Source organism: Chamaea fasciata, unplaced genomic scaffold (genome assembly GCF_029207755.1).
Source record: "Chamaea fasciata isolate MVZ Bird 193981 ecotype frontalis unplaced genomic scaffold, bChaFas1.0.hap1 SCAF_4, whole genome shotgun sequence".
Classification (NCBI taxonomy): domain Eukaryota; kingdom Metazoa; phylum Chordata; class Aves; order Passeriformes; family Sylviidae; genus Chamaea; species Chamaea fasciata.
Genome location: NW_027094089.1, coordinates 81,093,070 through 81,116,399, shown reverse-complemented (window position 1 = coordinate 81,116,399; position 23,330 = coordinate 81,093,070).

Here is a 23,330-nt window from a genome sequence, read left to right as displayed (position 1 = left end):
GTCCTCCATCACCAAAGCTGTGCCGTAGCACAGGTGCTGCCTTCAAAGTGACCCCAGGTCCAGCCTAGACTTCTCACCTTTCAGACAACTCCTTCCCCAACACGCCCAGCAACAGCAACCCCAGCTCAACACCCTGCCAAGACCCGCAGCTGTCCCCATGCCTGCGCAGAGCTTTCCCAACCCCTGGTTCCCTGCACGTGCCGTGGCATGGCACTCAGGAAGATGTGCTCCAAGGCCTTCCCCACTAGCAAGCTCAGGCTGCCAGGCCTACGGTTCCTGGATCATCCTTCCCACCCACCCTTCCCGTGCACGGCTGGTCCATTTGCGCTCAGCTCCGGCTTGGCCGCTTCAGCAGGACTGCTGCTAAAGGATGGAGAGCAGCCCGGCAAGTTCCTTCTCCAGCTCCCTCTTTACTCTCGGGGCAGGTAGAACATGCCACAGGAAAGCAAGCAGTGCCAAAAGACTTGGGCCAGCATCAGGCACATTGAGGAATGAAACAAGGCTTTTGTTCGATAGAAGGAAGCACAAGCAATTGACAGAAGTGAAGAGGACTTAGCGCAGATATCCAGAAGTCCTTAGCACCAGTTAACATCAGAAAAACCTGGAAGCCTAACTTGACATGAGAGTGACTTGACAAAAAGCTTGAGACATAGCCTTTGGGAAGACCTAAGGGCGGCTACAGAATCAGCCCTGTGCAGGGAAGGCATGAGGAAGATGAGCTGCTTTGGTGTGCTGAGACTCCTCCTGGCCAGCAGGTGGACATTAACTTCAGGCCTAGGATTCTGACGCAATGTGTTTCCTTCTAAGCCCCTGCCTATGGAATCACTTCAGCAGTCTAAAGACGGAATGTATTTTTGATAGAATTCCTACAGCAACCCACTGAAATTTGGACGTGGCGAAGAAGCCTTGTGCTGGGGTGCAGAGCCCTAACCTCCTGCCAATAAAAGAGCTCTTGGTGGACAATGCATTTGTCTGCTGATTTCATTGAATTCTAGAGACCTCTCAGGACTGCTCTATCCTGAGGGAAGGCCCTTGACCTTGAGCTGCAGGCACTCGCGCAAGCTTCAGATCACTTCCCTCAGCTTCCAGGACCTCTCTTGGCCGGCATCCTGACAGGGCGGTAGGACCGCTGCCAGGCACTGCTGGGACCCAGCAGGACAGGACCGGCTGTCTCGTGTCCACATAGCACCCCCTGACACAGCCAGGGTCATCCCGAAAGCAGACAAGGCTCACGTGTCAGCGCAGAGGGGCAAGGAGCGCTGGGCTCCTCTCAGGGTGTCTCAGCTGGGCCTGCTCCACAAGACGCCCCCATTTGAAGGCCTGCTAATGCCCAGCTGCCAGAAATGCCTGCCTTGTTCTCTCCAAGATGCAGAGGAAGAGGCAGGGAGCAGAGCGCCTTGGGAGGCAAAGCTTCCAAGCCTTTTCTGAGGCCACGCACACACCAAGAGCAGCCAAGACTCTCCCTGCTGCCTGGCCCACACAGCCCAGCTCGGTGCTGGCCCTCTGGGCCGCAGCAGCTTCCAGCAAGCAAGAGGCAAATGCATATTGCGAGGAGTTGAAACACAGCAGACAGGTAAGATGTGAGACGTGTGTGCTGGAAGGCCTTTGAATTCACAGCTCTCCAAGACAGCTTTGGGGCTGGAAGCTGGACAGAGATGCTCCTGCTCACACCTGTGTCCAGAGAGGGGGAACACACCCTGCTGCAGGTGCTTGCCTTGGTCTCTGCAGGTCCAGCTGGATTCCAAACCTGCTCTTCACAGCCTTCTCCCTTCCCTTGTCCATCTGCCAAGTGCAACGGGCCTCAGGGACTGAAAGGACCACAGAAAACCAAAGGGGACAGTTCTTCCTACATCACGGGGAGCTCCTAGGAAAACGCTTTCCTTCAGCAGCAAGGCCCTTTCCCCCAGAGGCCTTTCCCCAGATTGGAAGCTTTCCTGGGGAACGTCAAGACACTCTTAAGAAACCCTGGCAAGGCTGAATTCCCTCTGGACCTTTCTGGACAGGCGCTCCAGCTCTAGCTGGCATTTCCCCCAGTGTGATTCCAGCTGGAGGTTGACACATGCAGCCCCAGGCCCTCTACAAACACAAGCTGCCCGCTGCCTCCACTCCTGCCTGCGCTCACAGCAGCAAAAGCAGGCTCTTCCCGGCCAGAGACCAGAGAGCCCTGTTCCCGCAGGACGCTCTCGCCAGCACCTTCCAGGACTCTCCGCTGTGCACGCAGCACTTTTCATGCCCGCTCTCCACAGCCTTTGGAACACAGAGCGCAACCTGGCTGACGCTGCCATCAGCACACCCCAAACACGGGCAGAGGAAGGAATAGCAGGGGCTGCTTTGCGGCCATGCCCAGGAGAGACTGGAAGGCTGCCCTCCCTCTGCTCTCACTCGCTTGGCTTTCTGGCAGCCTCTGAGGCAGGGGCTGCGATTCCTCAGCTCTGGGCACCAGAACCACAGCCGGGATCCCGGCACTGCCTGACGGCGCTGGGGCCATTGGCCCGGTCACGCGTCCGAGTCTCGGCCACCGTGCTGCTGCTGCTGCTTCACTTGCCCTTAGGCACACCCCAAGCTCCCTGTTAAGGCCTGGTGGTCTCTGCTTCTGCCATCTCCCCGACCCTGTGCAGGGATGGAGCACTGCTGTGCTTTCAGCAGGCTATTCTTGAAAGCTTCCAGCATTCCAAGCTCCTTTGCCCTCTGTAGATACTTGCCATGGAATCCCTCACAGCTGGCTTCAGAGCATCCTCAGGTTGGCTCTCCCAAAATCCGGGAGCTTCAGGCTGCTCAGTAGGACCTTAAACTGCACAGTGTTGTGGAACTGGACCTTCAGCACAGGCACCTTTCCAGCCTGACGCGGCCTCGCTCCTCTGTGTCTCTGCACAAAAGACGGCGCGCAAGAGGACGGCAGCAGGGGCCTGTGTGTGCCAGGGCTCAGGTTTTTACGCCGCATCAGCTCCACAGAGACGCAGGTAAAGTGAAGAAGCCAAAGTGTTTATTAATTCAAGGCGAAGCAAAGGGATGAACTGGGAGGGAATAAGGGGGGATGGGCAGGGTCTGAGGGCTGGAGGGAGGGAGCTAACTACAAAGAGGGAGAGGTGTGAAGCCAGGAGAATTGTGCTCAGCCTCAGCTGTGCGTGGAGCTCCAGCAGCACTGAGAGATGTTGTCCTCTTCAGTGTCTCCTGGTGTGTTCTTGGGACACCGGTTTGCTGGATTCAGAAGACGTCCCCAGTTGTTTAGCTTTCTGGGGAAAGCGGGCTTCATTTTGCAAGTTCAGAGTATGACGGGCTGTTGTCTTGCTTCTGGGTTTGAAGGGCTGCAAGAGAGAAGAACAGCGCCATGGTCAGAGGCTGGATCAGTGGGAATCCTAGGAGATCTTCCTGCCAGGGCCATCCCATCTTGCCCTCGTCCACACATGGAGCAGAGGCCTCCAGATCTGAGGATTGCAGCTGTCTGCCCGGGCAGTGCAGCTTTCCCCGCCAGAGCCGCTGACGGCCCGCTGCCCTCACTCACCCTGACTGAGAAGGTGAAGCTGTCCTGGCTGCCCCCTCAGAGAGCGTGTCACGGCCCCAGCGGCACGGCTCCCTGCCAGCGCCGCTGCCAGCCCTGTGGCCACACGGCCTCCTGCCCCGGCAGGGCTCAGCCCGGGCCCTTGCTGCCTAACTGTCCTACCTGTCCCTGTGATATCAAACTGAGGTGGACCACTTGGTCCAGCTAAGCTTTCATGTGCACTTAAGACACCGTCCCTCAGACAAGAAATACACAAGATCTACTCAGTGGATCCAGGGAGTCCTTTTCGATCTGCTGTTGCTGAGCAGCAGCTGTGTCAGCGCTGCAGATGAACCAACTGCCCGGGCTCACCTTCTCGGCTTGGGGAGCAAAGGCTCCTTGACACAATGATCCTGCTGCAGCAGGTTTGGTGCAAGAGCCTGTGTAGATCTGGGAGAAGAAATGAGTTTGGTTCAGAAAGGTGGCTGGCAGAGATGATCCTGAGATGCCGTTCCAAATGCAAGCCCTTAGGAAGATGCTGTCAACCTGCCACACTCAGGGCTCTTAAAATGGAATTTTTGCACATCCACTTCCCGTTTGACTGGATGGGTCAAAGCCAAAGACTGGTTTTATTGGAGTTCATGGTCAGATTCATCGTCCATTTTCAGGGATTTTCTGAAGGACGATTTCCACAAGGACCATATTCCACTTCTTCCCAAGGACCATATTCCACTTCCTCCCTCTTTTCCTCCTCCAAGGGCTGCAGACACACTTGCAGCTCCTTGTTCAAATGTTCTACCTCCCCCCACGGAGTGCTCTTGTCCTCCACCACGTTCAGGTCGTGCTCAACTGGCAGCATTTCTGGTGGAGGCAGTTCCTGTGGCTCACGCCGATCCTGGGGCTCCTCCTTGTCACTCATTTGCAGGAGGCCTTTGCAGGCTGCCTGGCCAGATGACAACACTTCCACCTCGAGTCAAAAAGAACAAAGCAGTCAGAGACTACAGCTTGTCCCTCTTAGCCAAGAGTCATCAGCTGTGAGCAAAGGGAAAGAAGAGATTTACAAGGGCTACAGACAGCTCGTTTCCATCCTCCATCTTGGGCACCATGTTCCACTGTTAGAACACCACAAGAAACGAGGAGAGCAAGAAGAGGCCAGTAGGAGTCAGTTTGGATGACTGCTGGCCAAAAGGCCAAAGGACTACTTCCATTGTCCAGGGCAGCAGTCGAGATTCAAGATACCAGGAAATGTCCTTTAGAATGGCTGCCACAGACACTACAGCAGGATGGCCCTCAGAGGCATCACCCCACTTGCCTGCTGCTCTGCAGTGGAAAGGCAAGAAGGGCAAAAAGCACCAGCTTGGTGACTGTGGCAGTTATTGCTGTTTCACTCACTTGCTTTTGAAGACTTTGAGGGAGGACATTGAGTATGTCTCTCATTGTTTTCATTTCTTGCTCCATCCTCTTCTCTTTTTCCTTGATCCTAGCCTCCATTTCCTGCAGCCCTGCTTGCAGCTGTTCTTTGTCATTCTGAAGATCAAGTGAGAGGGGACGTTTCCTCATTGGAGTAGCTTCACCTCTCTCACTCACTTGAGGTTGTTGATGTCCCCTCTGCTGATGGAGATTCATCTCCTCTTGAGGATGAATCTCCATCATGTCTTCTGTGTTCCTCCTCTTCACTGCCTTGATGTCACTCTGAGCTTCAGACAGCTCTGCTTGTGGCCCTGCCTTGAGATTCTACGCACACAAACACAGAGCAGGTGACAGGGAGCTGCCATAAGGCTCAGCTTTTTCCTCTTTCAGCCTCAAAATCACATTCACTCAGCCACGTCTTTCTGTGTCCCTGCCCACCTCTGCTTCCACTGCCAACCTCCTTTCCCAGTGCCGATCTCTGCACGTGACAAGGCTCGGTGCTTTCTGTGCCTCTGGGACTCCTGGTCTCCTCAGTCCCAAGAGCTCTGTTTATGCCCCTCTTCCTGCCCTTCACTCTGTCATCTGCAGAGCCAGGCTTACCTCTTCATTCTCCTGTGGCTTATCCACCTGCTGCCTGAGCTGCTCTTCCTGCTCTTGGGCTGGCAACAGCTCTCCCTGAGTCTGGCATGGCATCTCTGAGAGTGCAATCTGCTCATGCCTGTTGTCTGGCAGGAGCTGCACAGAAAGCAAGAGAAGATGGCTTTCAACTTCCCATACAACATCTGTGGGCCAAGACTCCATGACTGATGGGCTCACACATTCCCAAAGCACTGTGCTGCTGTTCTCCTGGCTCATTCTCTGCCCATGGGGAGGCACAGATTCCCAAGTGAAACTGGTAAGATAATCAGGCTCCATACAGGGCTGACGCTCCAACAGCCTCTCAGGCAGATGATAGGAAAAGTGTGGCATTTCTCAAGGCTCTGGTGAGGGCATCCCTCCACTTCTGCTGTGTCCTCTTTGTCTTTCTCTTGTGACTGACACCCAGCCCTGTCCCACAGCTCCATCCTGGCTCTGCAGGTGGCTTCCTCTGCCAGCTCACTGCTTGTGAGAGACACTTCTGGAGTTCATGTTCTCTTCAGGCCTGCGCCGCCATTCCTGCCTTTCTGACATCTACACTCTTGTCAGAAATCCTGCTCATTCAGGAGATAAGGATGTGTGCAAAGATCCTCTGATGGACGTCACAGAGCCTCTACAGCCACCTCAGTCTATGGAGGAGGACCAAGGTCTTTATTCTCCCCCTTTTCTCAACTGAGAATTCTGACTGGCAGTGACAGAGACCCTCATAAGGCCCCACCAGCAAATTAACTTACACACCCCTGAGGATGCCAATGAAGGAAACAATGACCCACGGAATGCATGTATGACCAGAGTCACCAAACACCACCTAAAACATGGAATTATTCCACCTCGCTCGCACAGGCAGAAATTGCAAGAATTAACTGAGCGCTTCAGGGAAGAAGCGGCTGGAGGAGGAAAAGGGCTCTGAGGGGAAAGAAACCCCATGTCTACAGCAGGAAACATCTCTGCCTGCTCAGAATCGGCCCACGGAACATGTCTCTCCTCTTCTTTTGAAAGGGATGCCTTTAGGTGAGCTTTGCAGCTCCAACTGCTTTGCACCAGAGCCGGGAAGATGCAATTGTGTAGATGTTAGATAGATGGAAAGGTGGAGAGATGGATAGACGGACAGATAGAATGTGCAGGGCATTATGGAATGTGATGAGAACCAGAGCACTGCACTGGGAACCACACTCCTTGTGCACCTGTGCTCGGGCAAGTTCTTCTCTTGGAAATTACTACACTGATGGTGCTGAAGTGGCTGGAATCAGAAATTAAGAACAGCCCCATCCCAGTGCCTGTGATCTCTGAAGACAAGCTGGAATGCCAGGACATTGATTTCCTGCTCAGTTCCTAAAACCAACACATACAAATGCCCTGGGATGCCAAAAGGCACGGCACCAGTTAACCTGAAAGTGATGAGCAAGCCCAACTGGCTGCCTCAGCCAAACAACTGTTCAATCTTCACAAACATCCCTGCCGCAAATTACATATTCTCATGCAAAAATGCTGCATCTCCAAGACCTGCAACATTACAAATTAACTTCTAACAGAATCGTTTCCAACACTGGAAAAGGGCAGCAAAACTTGACCTAAAGAGCCATGATGGAAAAATAGAAGAACAGGGATTCTGCACTTACCAAACAAAAAAAACGAACAAAAACAGAAGGGAAAATGCCACGTCGTTCAGTAACTATGGACTTGGAGACAGTGAGGGGAAGGTCAGAGTCAATAATGAGACTCTAATAACATGCTAAAGCTCCCTCGGCACCTCCTCCCTGGGCTTGTCCTCCACACCCTTCCCCAGCTCCCTTGTCCTTCTCTGGACACACTCCAGCCCCTCCATGACGTTCAGCTTCCCAAGGCCCCCAAACTGGGCACAGCTGGAGTGCCCAAAAGACTCTGTAGAAGTGACGAACGACTCGAGAAAACGACAGAAACCTTCCAAAAGCCAAACACAGGTGTCCCAAGTAGGAAAACAAACAAACAAACAAAATCTCTTGACTTCCAGAAGGAACCTGTGCGCCCTTGGGCTATAGCTCTGCAGAAGCCAAGACATAGAGCTTCACTGAACCAGATGCTCACGCAGAGCACCAGCCCATTGGTGCCTCAACGTGGCAGATCAAAGCCCATTGCCCAGCTGTCACTGACTGGGGGGAGACCCTAGGTCCTGGCAGCACTGCAGCACTCAGCATCCTCAGCCAGCAGCAGCACGTGCTGGCTGGGCAGAAACTTGCACCTCTGCCTTGCACTAAAGACAGCACCCTCCAGAAGTGGCACTTACTGTCTGGGAAAGTTCCAGCTGTGGTGTGACCGCTGCTGGAGGCCTGTGGTCATTTGGCTCCTCGTTGGCCTCTTCTGCAGGAGCAGAGGGAGCCAGAGGAGAGTCTGCTCTTGCTTCTGTGATCTGTGGACAGAGAGGACGGTGAGATACAGGCTCATTTATAAGCTTCTTTCTCTTCAGCCCTCAAACCGCCTGTACTAAGCACAAATCATCGACTTTGAGAGCAATGGGATTCTAAGTCACTCAGACTAAATTCAAATAGGCTGATTCAACTGTGCTGCCAATTGCTCTGAATTAGATTTTCCCCCCTTGGCTACTCTGTGGGGGCAACTTTCTCCCTGCAAAACTGGGCTTTTAGTTCTTTTGAAGCTCTGCAATGGAAAATGAGGAAATGGAAAATTAGGAAATAGCCAGTGACGCCTTTGCTCTTGCTGCTGCAGACATGGAAATGGATTTTCCTGCAGCCTGCTCATCTGGTCCTCTGCACTCTACTGCCACAGGCCAAGCTGGCAGCTTGCTGCACAATTCTTAAATGCCAGGAAAATCAAATGTTCCTTTCTTACTCACCTCAGGATCAGAACCTCTGAACGCCCGGCTCAGGTGACCTGCAGTGGGCAAGGGAAAATGAAACAGATTCTTTGAGAACGCTGGAGACAACCAGAGCATTTTTACAGCACCTTCCAAGAAGGCCTCCCAGTCCACATTTTCAAAGTTGTCCCGCTTGACTCAGCAAAGGGAGGAAATGACAGACTCTACTGCCACACACTCTCCCATGGAGGGAACACAACCCCTGCAGGCTCCCTTGCAAATGCTGCCCGCACAGCCCTGGCTACAGACACCCTCTTTTGAGCTGAACGTGTTGACAGCGCTTTACCCAAGTGGCATCCAAATGGCCTTTCTGTTTCCAAATCAACTCAGTCACTAAGAAAGAGCAGGAAGACATACAAAAGCCAGGTTAGGTGACACCCAGGGAAAACCTCTACTTATGTGCCAGCTGTGTCAGGAAATAGCAGCAACATCCGACTCCATAAACAGAGAAAACTACAGCTGCAAGCTGCCCAATCATTGTGGCAGCTGCTGTGCAAGTTTGCAAACTCTAACACTAAAGAAAAGCAAGGCTACTCTCCGTGTTCACCTGCCCACTGACAAAAGACTCAAGCGCAGGACAAAAGCTCCTGTGCTGAGCAAGTTCAAGAGCTGCTCTGACACCCCTGAGGCCTTCCGTGCACCAAGACAACCTTGGATGTCACCACGACCACGTGGCAACCGTGCCCTGACATCACAAAGCAAACGCTCTGTGATGGTCTGTGAATTGATACCGACGGAGAGACTGATGTCTGTGTAGGCCTAGGCTGCATTTTCACCTCTTTCCCTCCTCGGCTGCCTGTTTCAGCTCTTGTTTTTCCCCCTGTGCCCCCTGTGCCCCCTGTTGCTGTGCCCAGCCCCAGCTGGCGGCCGGGCCGGGCGGAGCAGCAGTTCCAGCCCCGGGTGTCCCTGGAGCGTTGGGAGCTGCCGGTGGCCCCCGGCGCTGTCCCCTGAGGAGCTGCTGAAGGACGGGGAGACACAGGGGGCTGAGGGGGCAGCTCTGCCAGGCCGTGGAACCAATTCCAGAGGCTCCACTTTGGCCACGGCTGCCCTGCCGACCTTGAGGACAGGCAGGGACTGACAGGAGGCAGCGGGGAGAAGCTGAAGGCCACCAGCTCCAGCAGTGAGCAGGGAGCTGCTGCTGCTAGCCCCGAGCCCGGGTGAGGCCGCAGGGCCGGTCAGGCGGGCTGGACTGAGGGTGCCGCGGGGCTTTGGCCCTGGGCCGTGCAGCTGCCCCGGCCGCCACAGCGGCTGTCCTTGGGCAAGGCAGCTCTGCCCGCAGGGCCCGGGAGCTGTGCCCCTCTGAGGATCGTTTCCTGAGGCAAACTCCAACTCTAACCCCGAGCAGGAAGCAGAACCCCTCACAGTGCCTTTGCAGTAGCTTGGAAGGGGAAGGGCCAAGGGAGGAGTTTTGGGGGCAGGAGCCAATACCAAAGCAATAGGGGCAGGGTTCAATGTGGAGTGACAAGGTTTGAGCCAACCAGGCGGAACATCACAACACTGGAGGACTTTGTCCCTGCAATTCTCCAGCCATGCCCAGCACATGCCCCACTTGCGCCCTGGCTGGGCAAGGCAGGCACAGATTTGGGATGGCAGCAGAGCCACACGTTGGCTGAGGACTCGCTGCAAAGGCTGCTGAGAAAACTCGGGGACTCCAGAGTGTAGAACTCCAACCAGAAGCCAGCTGGGCAGGAGAAATCCTTCACCAGGAAAGAAAAGAGAGAAAATGTGGCAAAACAGGTGTGAGGATAACTCTGAGAGTCATGAAATGCTCTAAAATCACCATTGCCTAGGCATGTCTTCAGCAAAAATAATTTGTTAAAAACTGAACAGCTTCCATGAAAGATAGATTGCACATTCTCCTTCACTTTCCTTGCTGTGCTAAGTGAAGATGTCCTTATCACTGGGAATTTTTGCCCTTCAGCACCTCCTACACATTCAAAGGTTCTGTACTACCGCTTGGCACCATAAATTGAAACCCCTAAAGGGGACTTTAAAATCTCAAGACAGGAGTTCTGGCCTGGCTGAGGTGGGATGTTGGCGAAGTGCTGCCTGCAGGTGTGTTCGATGGAAAAACCCAGCACCCATATCGGAACATCAGAACCTGAGCAGAAACAATGGGCAAGTCACGGTGAAGTGACTGCGCCTGCTGACTTGTACTGGTTGACACCGTACCTGCTGACGAAAGACGTGTTCTGAGTTCTCTAAATGAACACACTGCAGTGATTTCCCCCAACCGTTTGGCCAACTGCCTGTCACTTCAGAGAGGACTAAAAAAACCCTGGAGACCGCCGCTCACTTTGGAGATCTCAGAACTGGAGAAGATCACGTCTATAGGCATCTTCAAAAGCTTTGAGGACTCGACTCTCCATGTTGGTAGCTATAATCCCCTTCCCCTCTTTTCTGTCTTTCTTACTATTCTCTTTTCTCTCCCCACTATTGCGTTTGTTTGCACTAAATAAAGATGCATTTGTGATTGAGTAAACTGAGTTTGTCCTCCGCAGTGTCCTTTGCGCTCTGAGATCCCTAAAACGAACCATCACGAACCCCGCTTGTGTAAGCGGATTGTGACAAGGTGTGAGCAGGAGCATCTCTGTCCAGCTGCCAGCCCCAAAGCTGTCTTGGAGAGCTGTGAATTCAAAGGCCTTCCAGCACACACGTCTCACATCTTACCTGTCTGCTGTGTTTCAACTCCTCGCAATATGCGTTTGCCTCTTGCTTGCTGGAAGCTGCTGCGGCCCAGAGGGCCAGCACCAAGCTGGGCTGTGTGGGCCAGGCAGCAGGGAGAGTCTTGGCTGCTCTTGGTGTGTGCGTGGCCTCAGAAAAGGCTTGGAAGCTTTGCCTCCCAATGGGCCCTGCTCCCTGCCTCTTCCTCTGCATCTTGGAGAGAACAAGGCAGGCATTTCTGGCAGCTGGGCATTAGCAGGCCTTCAAATGGGGGCGTCTTGTGGAGCAGGCCCAGCTGAGACACCCTGAGAGGAGCCCAGCGCTCCTTGCCCCTCTGCGCTGACACGTGAGCCTTGTCTGCTTTCGGGATGACCCTGGCTGTGTCAGGGGGTGCTACGTGGACACGAGACAGCCGGTCCTGTCCTGCTGGGTCCCAGCAGTGCCTGGCAGCGGTCCTACCGCCCCGTCAGGATGCCGGCCAAGAGAGGTCCTGGAAGCTGAGGGAGATGATCTGAAGCTTGCGCGGGTGCCTGCAGCTCAAGGCCAAGGGCCTTCCCTCAGGATAGAGCAGTCCTGAGAGGTCTCTAGAATTCAATGAAATCAGCAGGCAAATGCATTGTCCACCAAGAGCTCTTTTATTGGCCGGAGGTTAGGGCTCTGCACCCCAGCACAAGGCTTCTTCGCCACGTCCAAATTTCAGTGGGTTTCTGTAGGAATTCTATCAAAAATCCCTTCCGTCTTTAGACTGCTGAGGTGATTCCATAGGCAGGGGCTTAGAAGGAAACACATTGCGTCAGAATCCTAGACTTGAACCTAGTGTCTACTTGCTGGCCAGGAGGAGTCTCAGCGCACCAAAGCAGCTCATCTTCCTCATGCCGTCCCTGCACAGGGCTGATTCTGTAGCCGCCCTTAGGTCTTCCCAAAGGCTATGTCTCAAGCTTTTTGTCAAGTCACTCTCATGTCAAGTTAGGCTTCCAGGTTTTTCTGATGTTAACTGGTGCTAAGGACTTCTGGATATCTGTGCTAAGTCCTCTTCACTTCTGTCAATTGCTTGTGCTTCCTTCCATCGAACAAAGGCCTTGTTTCATTCCTCAATGTGCCTGATGCTGGCCCAAGTCTTTTGGCACTGCTTGCTTTCCTGTGGCATGTTCTACCTGCCCCCGAGAGTAAAGAGGGAGCTGGAGAAGGAGCTTGCCGGGCTGCTCTCCATCCTTTAGCAGCAGTCCTGCTGAAGCGGCCAAGTCGGAGCTGAGCGCAAATGGACCAGCCGTGCACGGGAAGGGTGGGTGGGAAGGATGATCCAGGAACCGTAGGCCTGGCAGCCTGAGCTTGCTAGCGGGGAAGGCCTTGGAGCACATCCTCCTGAGGGCCATGCCACGGCACGTGCAGGGAACCAGGGGGTGGCAAAGCTCTGCGCAGGCATGGGGACAGCTGCAGGTCTTGGCAGGGTGTTGAGCTGGGATTGGTGCTGCTGGGCGTGTTGGGGAAGGAGTTGTCTGGAAGGTGAGAGGTCTAGGCTGGAACTGGGGTCACTTTGAAGGCAGCACCTGTGCTATGGCACAGCTTTGGTGATGGAGGACTGAAGGAATAGCTGGGACTTTTCCTCTTAGTCATCCTGCTTCTCCTGCAGAGAAGAAGAGGGGAGAGCTCTACTTTCTTGGCCACTTCCATATCTGGAGCAGGGGGAGGATTAGCCCTTTTGCAATCTACTCATTTGTTTGGGCTACTTTTGTAACACTGAGTGGACTTTCATTCCTGGAGAGCTTTGATTCCTTAAGAGAATTAGGCTCTTCCCATGCCTTCCTAGGAAAATGTTTGAAACCAAAGCAAGGCCTTTGTTTTGTCTCTGTGTGGTCTTCTGCTTTGCAAAGTGACATGCAGTGGATGACCTTAAGGCAGATGTGTTGCTGCTGTAATAGATACATAGTATTAAATTCCTGGATTAAAACTGTGTGTCTTAAAACTTTGCAGTGGAAGGTAAAATCCCCAGAATTGCTGGAAACACTTCCAGGGCATCTCTTTGCATACCACAGTCTTTTCACAGTCCAAAGGTGTTACCTGGACATCTGCCAGAGAGATAAGCGGGAAAGGTCCCATGAAGCATGGGCGGACCACATCTTCACAGCTCATCAGGAGATCCCATACCAATCTGGGCGGAGGGCAACAGAAACCTTCTGACAGAAGATTCGGAGACTTTTCATGCAGACGTCTTTTCAATTTCTCAGGAAACTCTTTCAGATATCCCTTGCGGACACCAGACATTTCAATGATTCTCTTATGTTGTCTTGGTTTAGGAAGACAGGTATCTGCTAGGTAAAATTACAATCAGAGGCTCTTTGGCAAAGATTTGGGAAATAGGAATAGCAGTTCTTTACTAGTATGTAATACATAGCAAACAAACACAAAAAAAACTCCCCCCCCCACCAAACAACTACAGCATTAATGACAAACGACAACAGTACCAAGAACCTTGAGGGCTTTGTTTCACAAAACCCAGGGCAGTTTGGTTTCGGTGTCCCTGCAGGATCCTCAGAGCACCAAGCTGGAACAGTGGAAAAGTCCCGGGCTGGTAGCTGGGATGGCAGGGTGTCCCGGCAGGCAGGGGCAGGATGTCCCGGCAGCGCAGGGGGTGCAGGGTCACGCTGCAGCAAGAGGAGCAGCGCCGAAGGAGCCGAAGGCGAGGCAGAAAGCGGCCCAGTTTCTGCGAGTGGCAGAGAAAACCTCAGGATTCAGGTCGAACCGGTGATAGTAGATTTCCCAGGACTGGATCCCTTTGGCCACAGTGAAACTCCTCCAGCCAGCAACAGCTGTTCTCCGCTCAGCGTGCTTTGCGGCAGCTGAGCTCCTCGAGGAGCGGCAGACACGCGTTTCTCCGAACGCCGGAAGAAGAAAAGCACGCAGCTGCCTCAAGCTTTGTCTTTTACCTGCGTTATCTCCCCCTTCCACCTTTTATCCACCTCTTTGTTTCAGTTAAGTACTCTCAAGTATCCAACACTTGGTCTCCTTGGTAACTTGTGGGGAAAAAATTCTTTAGAGAAAGAAGGAACAAACCTAACCCCCAACATTATCCACCCCGAATTTTTTTCCCATACCAACATATTACATTGAGTTTTAACTGTTAAAAATACATATATATATATGCAAATATGGATGCAGCCACATTGTCATGGGTAGTTCACCCCAAAACAAGGTCCCCTTGAGGTATGCATCGGGTCTCTCCATCCTTTTGCATCACCCACCAGGTGCAACCTGGTCCCTGAGCGAAGACAACCCCACGGATGGGATTGTCTTTGCTGGAGGCAGGATTAATCCAAACAGTTTTTCCCAGCATACCTCTCATGTGTACCACTGGAACCTTATCTCCGTCTGTCTTTTGCAAGGGCTCAGATTGGGCAGGACCTGCTCGGTTGGTGGAACCTCGAGTGTTCACCAACCAGGTGGCCTTTGCTAAATTAGTATCCCAATTCTTAAAGGTTCCCCCACCCAGTGCTTTCAAGGTAGTTTTAAGCAGGCCATTGCACCGTTCAACTTTCCCGGCCACTGGTGCATGATAAGGAATATGGTACACCCACTCAATGCCATGTTCTCTAGCCCAGGTGCTTATAAGACTATTCTTGAAATGAGTCCCATTGTCCGACTCGATTCTCTCAGGGGTGCCATGTCTCCACAGGACTTGTTTTTCCAGGCCCAGGATGGTGTTCTGGGCAGTAGCATGAGGCACAGGGTAGGTCTCCAACCATCCAGTGGTGGCTTCCACTATGGTTAGCACATAACGCTTGCCCTGGCGGGTTTGGGGAAGGGTGATGTAGTCAATCTGCCAGGCTTCCCCATATTTATATTTGGACCACCGCCCACCATACCATAAGGGCTTCACCCGCTTGGCTTGCTTGATTGCAGCACACGTCTCACAGTCATGGATAACCTGAGAAATACTGTCCATGGTTAAATCCACCCCTCGGTCTCGGGCCCACTTATAGGTGGCATCTCTGCCCTGATGACCCGAGGCATCATGGGCCCATCGAGCTAGGAACAACTCTCCCTTGTGTTGCCAATCTAAATCTATCTTTGACACTTCTATCTTGGCAGCCTGATCTACCTGCTTGTTGTTTTGGTGTTCCTCATTAGCCCGACTCTTGGGAACATGGGCATCTACATGGCGGACTTTCACAGGCAGCTTCTCTACACGAGTGGCAACGTCCTTCCATTCATCAGCAGCCCAGATTGGTTTTCCTCTACGCTGCCAGTTGGCCTTTTTCCACCTTTCCAGCCAGCCCCACAGAGCATTGGCTACCATCCACGAATCAGTGTAGAGGTAGAGCTTTGGCCACTTCTCTCTTTCAGCAATGTCAAGGGCTAATTGAACAGCTTTGAGTTCAGCAAGCTGACTTGATCCCCCTTCTCCTTCAGTGGCTTCTGCAACCTGTCGTGTGGGGCTCCATACGGCTGCTTTCCACTTACGGTTCATTCCCACGATGCGACAGGAACCGTCAGTGAAAAGAGCGTAGTGTGTTTCTTCTGCTGGCAGTTGGTTGTACGGAGGAGCTTCTTCAGCCCGTGTCACTTGTTCCTGCTCCTCTTCGTCCGTGAGACCGAAGTTTTCTCCTTCCGGCCAGTTTGTAATTATCTCCAAAATCCCAGGGCGATTTGGGTTTCCAATACGGGCACGCTGTGTGATGAGGGCAGTCCATTTGCTCCATGTGGCATCAGTGGCATGGTGCGTGGAGGGAGCCTTTCCTTTAAACATCCACCCCAGCACTGGTAGTCGGGGTGCCAAGAGGAGTTGTGCTTCTGTGCCAATCACTTCTGAGGCGGCTTGAACTCCTTCATAGGCGGCCAAGATCTCCTTCTCTGTGGGAGTGTAGTTGGCTTCAGATCCTCTGTAACTTCGACTCCAGAATCTCAGTGGTCGGCCTCGGCTCTCCCCTGGCACCTTCTGCCAAAGGCTCCAGGACAAACCGTTGTTCCCAGCTGCAGAATAAAGCACATTCTTCACATCTGGTCCCGTCCTGACTGGGCCAAGGGCTACTGCATGAGCAATCTCCTGCTTGATCTGGGCAAAGGCTTGTTGCTGTTCAGGGCCCCAGTGGAAATTGTTTTTCTTGCGAGTAACCAGGTAGAGAGGGCTCACGATCTGACTGTACTCAGGAATGTGCATCCTCCAAAAACCTATGGCTCCTAGGAAAGCTTGTGTTTCCTTTTTGCTGGTCGGTGGAGACATTGCTGTGATCTTATCAATGACCTCAGTGGGGATCTGCCACCGTCCATCTTGCCACTTTACTCCCAGGAACTGGATCTCTCTGGCAGGTCCCTTAACTTTGCTCTTCTTGATGGCAAACCCGGCTTTCAGCAAAATCTGGATGATCCTCTGTCCTTTCTCGAATACTTCAGCTGCAGTCTTTCCCCACACAATGATGTCATCGATGTACTGTAGATGTTCTGGAGCCTCACCCTTCTCCAGTGCAGCCTGGATCAGCCCATGGCAGATGGTGGGGCTGTGTTTCCACCCCTGGGGCAGCCGGTTCCAGGTGTACTGCACGCCCCTCCAGGTGAAAGCAAACTGAGGCCTGCATTCTGCAGCCAGAGGAATGGAGAAAAATGCATTGGCAATGTCAATAGTGGCATACCACTTCGCTGCCTTGGACTCCAGCTCGTACTGAAGTTCCAGCATGTCCGGCACAGCAGCGCTCAGCGGTGGAGTCACTTCATTCAATGCACGATAGTCCACAGTCAGTCTCCATTCTCCATCAGACTTGCGCACAGGCCAGATGGGGCTGTTGAAGGGTGAGTGGGTTTTGCTGACCACCCCTTGGCTCTCCAGCTCACGGATCATCTTGTGGATGGGGATCACGGCGTCCCGATTTGTCCGATACTGCCGACGGTGCACTGTCAAGGTGGCAACAGGTACTTGTTATTCTTCTACCTTCAGAAGTCCCACTGCAGATGGGTTCTCTGATAGTCCCGGCAAGGTGTTCAACTGCTTAATGTTCTCTGTCTCTACAGCAGCTATTCCAAAAGCCCATCTGAGTCCTTTGGGGTCTTTATAATATCCATTCCTGAGGAAGTCTATGCCCAGAATACATGGAGCCTCTGGGCCAGTCACAATCGGAAGTTTCTGCCACTCCTTCCCGGTCAGGCTCACCTCGGCTTCAACCAGAGTCAATTCCTGTGATCCCCCCGTCACCCCGGCAATGGAAATCGGTTCTGCCCCCACATGTCCTGATGGCATTAGAGTACACTGCGACCCAGTATCCACTAAAGCTTCATATTTTTGTGGCTCTGATGTGCCAGGCCATCGAATCCACACAGTCCAAAAAACCTGATTTTCCCATGCCTCTTCCCGGCTAGAGGCAGGGCCCCTCTAGCACTGGTTATTATTCCCTTCTTGGACATACATAGTAGAGGTTCCTTCGAGGGAATCTGACACAGCATTCCTACCTCCGTAATACCTGGCAGCTTGCTCATGGGAGGCTGAGGCTACCTTCATTCTAGTGGAACTCCCTCTGTTAGCGTTTCTCTCCTTGAGCTCACGTACCCGTGCTGCCAGGACAGAAGTAGGTTTCCCATGCCACGCTCCCATGTCCTCCCCATGGTCCCGCAGATAAAACCACAGGTCAGCTCGAGGGGTGTACCCTCTCTCTCTCGCTGGGGGATGTTGGGCTCTGATTCTGGGGCCTGTGACTCGCACCGGTGCTACATGGGAACTGTTCCTTCTCATCTCCTCTCTCATTTCCCTCATCTCCTCTTTGAGTTCCTTCACCACCGCAGAGACATGAGCCTGCATTGGGCCATTGATCATACTTTCATAATTTCTGAGCTTGTTGGCAACAGAACCCACTGTCTCTCGGTTATCCTCGGCATTAATTGTTGCGATGAATGTGGCGTATTGGGATGGTCCATGAGTTGCCAGATTCCACAACATGTGCCCTGTGCATTTAACCTTGTCGGGGTCATTATCATGCTGTCCGGTCCTCCCAAAAAGTACTTCCAATACTGCCACTTCTCTCAACTGTTGGATTCCTTCCTCAAGGGTCTTCCATCGCATTCTATTGTTGTGCTCTTGCATTCTGTCTCTGTGGACAAATCTCTCTCTCACACTCATTAGAAGTCGTTCCCAAAGGGGAAGGGGCCTTTGCTCTCTTACAAATATCTGATTTATACCTGAGTCCTGGGTCAAGGGTCCCAAATTCCTTGCTTCAGCACTGTTCAGTTGCACACCTGTACCCATAAGGTCCCAGACTCGAAGTAGCCAGGCTGTATAAGCCTCACGTCCTCGTCGTGCAATATCTTTTTGCAGATTACGTAGACTTTCATATGTCAGGGACTCAGTGATGATCTCAACCTGTGGCTCTTCTGTGGGCTGTGAGGACCCTCCTTTCTTATCCTTAATACCAGGATCTGACAATTTCACTTTACACTTCCTTGTTTCCACAGGGGCGACTGCTGCTGGCTGTGGCTGCCCTTGTGGTTCAGCTGGAACCTGGACAGTTGTAACGTCTGTGGGTTCCACTGCTGCACCATCAGTCTCTGCCTTCTCGGGGCAGGGGGAGGGTTTTTCATGAGCTGGGGAAATGTACTCCTTCAGCATTTGGCCTATCTCTTTTACCAGAACCTCAACGCAATCCGGGTGGGTCCTTTCTGAGGCAGGCTGTGGGGCAGAGTCAGGCTCTGGGGTATCATCCCTATTCTGTGGGATAGGTATCAGGGTGGTTATCCAGGTCAATCTTCCCTTATCTCTGAATGCTAAATAGAATATGCCTATTAGCAGCACCAGCCATTGTATGATATCGTTAGCATTCAGAGAGGACTTAAACCTTTTAAAAACTGGTGGGGCAGACCTAAAGAGATGGGTAAAGGGTTGGGAAAAAGAAACTTCCCCCGGTGTCATTTCCTCCCAGTAGGTACCATTGTTAAAGTAACTCCAAAAACACACAGTTAGTGTACGATAGCCCTGAATCCATGTGCCTGCCTTCCAGAGGAAATTAAAAATCCATGAGTTCTTCACCTTATTAAGCCATAAAATAAACTGGATGACAGTCACAGTAGCCTTAGTTATAGGGCCCATGTTTAGATAAGGGCCTGCAAATGGAAGGAATACAGCCACAACCACATGCCACCCAAACCAGACTAAGTTAGACCACATGATGCAGCCTAATGAGGTTTTTATATCCAACGCACACAAAAGAAAGTACTAGGTTAGTTAAGAACTGCTATTTCTCTTCCCTTTTCTTTTCTCAGTGCCCTCAAGGCCCACACTTGGGCGCCAAAATCTGTCTTGGTTTAGGAAGACAGGTATCTGCTAGGTAAAATTACAATCAGAGGCTCTTTGGCAAAGATTTGGGAAATAGGAGTAGCAGTTCTTTACTAGTATGTAATACAAAGCAAACAAACACAAAAAAAAAACTCCCCCCCCACCAAACAACTACAGCATTAATGACAAACGACAACAGTACCAAGAATCTTGAGGGCTTTGTTTCACAAAACCCAGGACAGTTTGGTTTCGGTGTCCCTGCAGGATCCTCAGAGCACCAAGCTGGAACAGTGGAAAAGTCCCGGGCTGGTAGCTGGGATGGCAGGGTGTCCCGGCAGGCAGGGGCAGGATGTCCCGGCAGCGCAGGGGGTGCAGGGTCACGCTGCAGCAAGAGGAGCAGCACCGAAGGAGCCGAAGGCGAGGCAGAAAGCGGCCCAGCTTCTGCGAGTGGCAGAGAAAACCTCAGGATTCAGGTCGAACCGGTGATAGTAGATTTCCCAGGACTGGATCCCTTTGGCCACAGTGAAACTCCTCCAGCCAGCAACAGCCGTTCTCCGCTCCGCGTGCTTTGTGGCAGCTGAGCTCCTCGAGGAGCGGCAGACACGCGTCTCCCCGAACGCCAGAAGAAGAAAAGCACGCAGCTGCCTCAAGCTTTGTCTTTTACCTGCGTTATCTCCCCCTTCCACCTTTTATCCACCTCTTTGTTTCAGTTAAGTACTCTCAAGTATCCAACACTTGGTCTCCTTGGTAACTTGTGGGGAAAAAATTCTTTAGAGAAAGAAGGAACAAACCTAACCCCCAACATATGTACATGATGTCATGCTCTTCGGGTTCTTTGTTACCGTCTTGTTTTTGCCTCAGGGTAGAAAAATGGTCTCAAACACCTCCCCTGTAACCCCGAATTTGTGAGCAGTACTCCGGAGGAGCACCCTGTGCTGCTCCCGGATTGACCACCCAACAGTCGATCCATGTAGTCCTGATTTATCGTGGCGTTTCCCGAAATTGCTTTTCAAATTTGTTAACTAAATCTTTGAGTTTGGAAATTGGCTCTGATCATTTCTAACACTGCTTTGAGATGGGAAGGAAGCTTGCAAATCTATCAGGTTCTCAGGCCATTGCTCTTAATTTAGCAAGTTGGCAACTTTTTGCAACTACTTGAGTTGAGTAACAAGAAGAAAAGCTTTCCCGAGTTGAGGATTCTTAAATGCCAGCTCCTTCTATGCCTCTGCTGCCAGGGTGATTTTGTGCTTCAGGAAATCAATCCAAGTAGAAAACAATTTCAGCATGGAGTAAGAGCTTCTGACAGAGACCAAGTGTTGCCAGCACTTGCTCCAGGTGCTCCTGCCAACATCCCCTGTAGGAAGGAGCCCAGCCGCCAGGGCCCGTTGGCATTGGCTGCCCTGTGGCAGAGAAGCGCCCCGGGGCACAGGTCTCTGGGACAGGAGATGGCACCAGCGTTGCCAGGGCTCGGGGGGCGACAGCTCTGCTTGGGCGGGGGCTCCGTCACGCCTGCCGATTTCAGCACTGCCCTGGCCGCAGGGGTCAGGTTCCTCGTCTGTGTCACACCCGCGGGTTTAGGACGGCCACCGGCTGGGACGTGTCCCAGGGAGGCCGTGCCAGCTTCTGTGCGAGGCCCCGTGCCCTTCCCGCTGCGGCTGCGTCAGCGGCCCTGGGGGCTCCTTCTGCTGCCCTGAGCCCGCAGAGCAGGGCAGCGTTTGCCCATGGATTGAGCCGCTGCGAAAGATGCTGTCTCAGGGCTGTCTTAGACACTTGGGGTGAGGGGTTCCTTCCAACCTGGGCCACTTTGGCTGGGCTGGGAGCGGCCCCAGGGCAGGTGGCAGTGTGTGCATTGGCCCTTTGTGACACGGTGCAGCAGCGCGGTCACCGTGGCTTGGAATGGCACAGGGTGTCCAAGGACCCTTTGTGACACATGGGGACATAGGTGCTGGTGGTGACGCAGCCAGGCCACATTCCTTGGAGCAGGCGACGGGACAGGACGTGCCAGAGCGGTGCTGTGAGGAGCCCCCGCACAGCGCACTCGTTTGTGCCTGACCCAGAGCTTCTACGAGGAGTGACTCGTGCAGCTGACCTCACGGCCAGACTGCACGACTTGGTGACTCGGAGGTTTTCCAAGTCATCTCTTATCCCTGTGGCCTGTGGCCTCCAGGCCGGACTGTGGGATTTGGTGACTTGAATCGTCTACGAGGAACCTCCTGTCATTGTGGCAGGAGCCCTTGAGACCAGAGTGCAGGACTTGCTGTCCTGCAGCCTTCCTGAGGCTTCTTCTGCCACAGGTGCTTTCAAGGCGCAAGTGCACAACTTGTTGCCTCAGTGCTTTCCTGAGGCATCTCTCTTGAAAGGTGCTGTGGCATGGCGGGCAGATTTCTCGGCCTGTCCAAAGTGTTCAGGGGGAAAAAAAGCAAAGGCCCTGGAGCTACCCCAGCACAGGAGCCTGAAGAGCGCAAGCGGATCCAGACACTACAGGATGGTGAGTGGCAGAGCTGGGCCACAGGGCTGATGGCTGCAGCCAACGTGGCCCCATCCCGTCCCGTCCCTATCGCAGCCTGGGGAGGGCAGGGCTGGGCTGTGTTCTCCGGCCTCTCCCGCAGCCCCTCAGCTCTGGCTGCTCTCGCTCTTTGCCAGATGCAGCCACGGACGGCACACAAGAGCCGAGGCCTGCCGGTGGCCGCTTCCGCAGGACACTGAAGGTACCTGCAGCCATCCCCGCCTGGGCTGGGCCTGCTGTCACTGCTCAGCCGAGCACCGCGCTTGGAGCAGTCCATGGAACACGTCTCTCTTCCCTGTCCTTTGTTCTCCTGCAGATGATCCGAAAATTCCTGCGCATTCGGCGTAGAAACACCGGCACCAGGGCAGCTGAGGGCTCAGCTGAGCCTGACTGTGGGCTGACCGAGCCCCAGGCAGAGCCTGATGTCAACACAGATTTGGCTGAGCCCTCAGAAAATTTTGACGCTGCGTTGAATGATCAAAGGGCAAGGGCTGACAAGGCAGTGGCTGAGGATGTGGCCCTCCAAACGGCTGACACTGGAGAGACTCAGGGCATCAGAGATACTGGCGCCACGGCCACTCCCACTGCCATTCCTGCTCCCGCCGTGGATTTTATCCAGAAGAGTGGTATTTCTTCTGAGCAGCAGGTAAACAGCCTGGGGCCGGGGCTAGAGGCCTCCCAGAATTGTGTGTCATCTCCAGCCACGGCCACTGGGCCCCCTCAGCCTTTGAGGTCAGCACAGCGTGGCAGGAAGGGAAGCGATTCTTGGGGGAAGCTGGTGAAGTTGCTCCTCGAGACAGCGGCCCAAGTCTTCCCCATGCCTTTTCCAGGTGCCAGCCATTGTAAAGAAGATGCACCAGAATCTTGCATCGCATGGAAATGTGGATACCAGGCTGCCCATGAACATCGTGAGGCTGGCCGAAGAACACCCAGCTGACGTGGTGCTGACCCTCCTGCGCTGTGCCCCAACATGTGACAGGTATGGGCCCACCTGCCTGGAGAGCTCAGGCCTCCCCGGCCTTTAGGGCCATGGCCCTGCACGGCCCGTGCAATGGGCTCTGCCAGAGCGGCAGACAGGTCCGGGACCCTCGGGCCCCTCTGTTTCCCGAGCCTGCTGCCGTGCTCCCTCCCTGCCCTTCAGGGCACCGGGGCTCTGTCACCCGGCCCCCAGACCCGCACAGGGCATGGTAGTGTGGCTGAGATGTCCCTGACACAGAGCTCTGATCCCACAGAGCTGCTGCAATGATGTGGAGAAGCATAGGCTCATCGAGTCCCACAGTGGAGAAGGTGCTGCCAGCACTGCTCTGTGTGATGGAGCATTGGCCTCTGCACAGCATGTTCACCTCCGATGGCGACAAGGCGGACGTTTTTGCCCTGGCTGTGAGTTTCTGGGCATTTGCTCACCCCCAGGTCACCTCTCCAGCAGCTCTCCATCCTCTCCCTGCCTCAGGCCCTGGGCTGAAACCTGGCCTAAGGGCAGGCTCAGGGGCCACCAGGCCCGCTGCTCCCCCTGCGTCTCCCCTGGGGCCCTGCCACA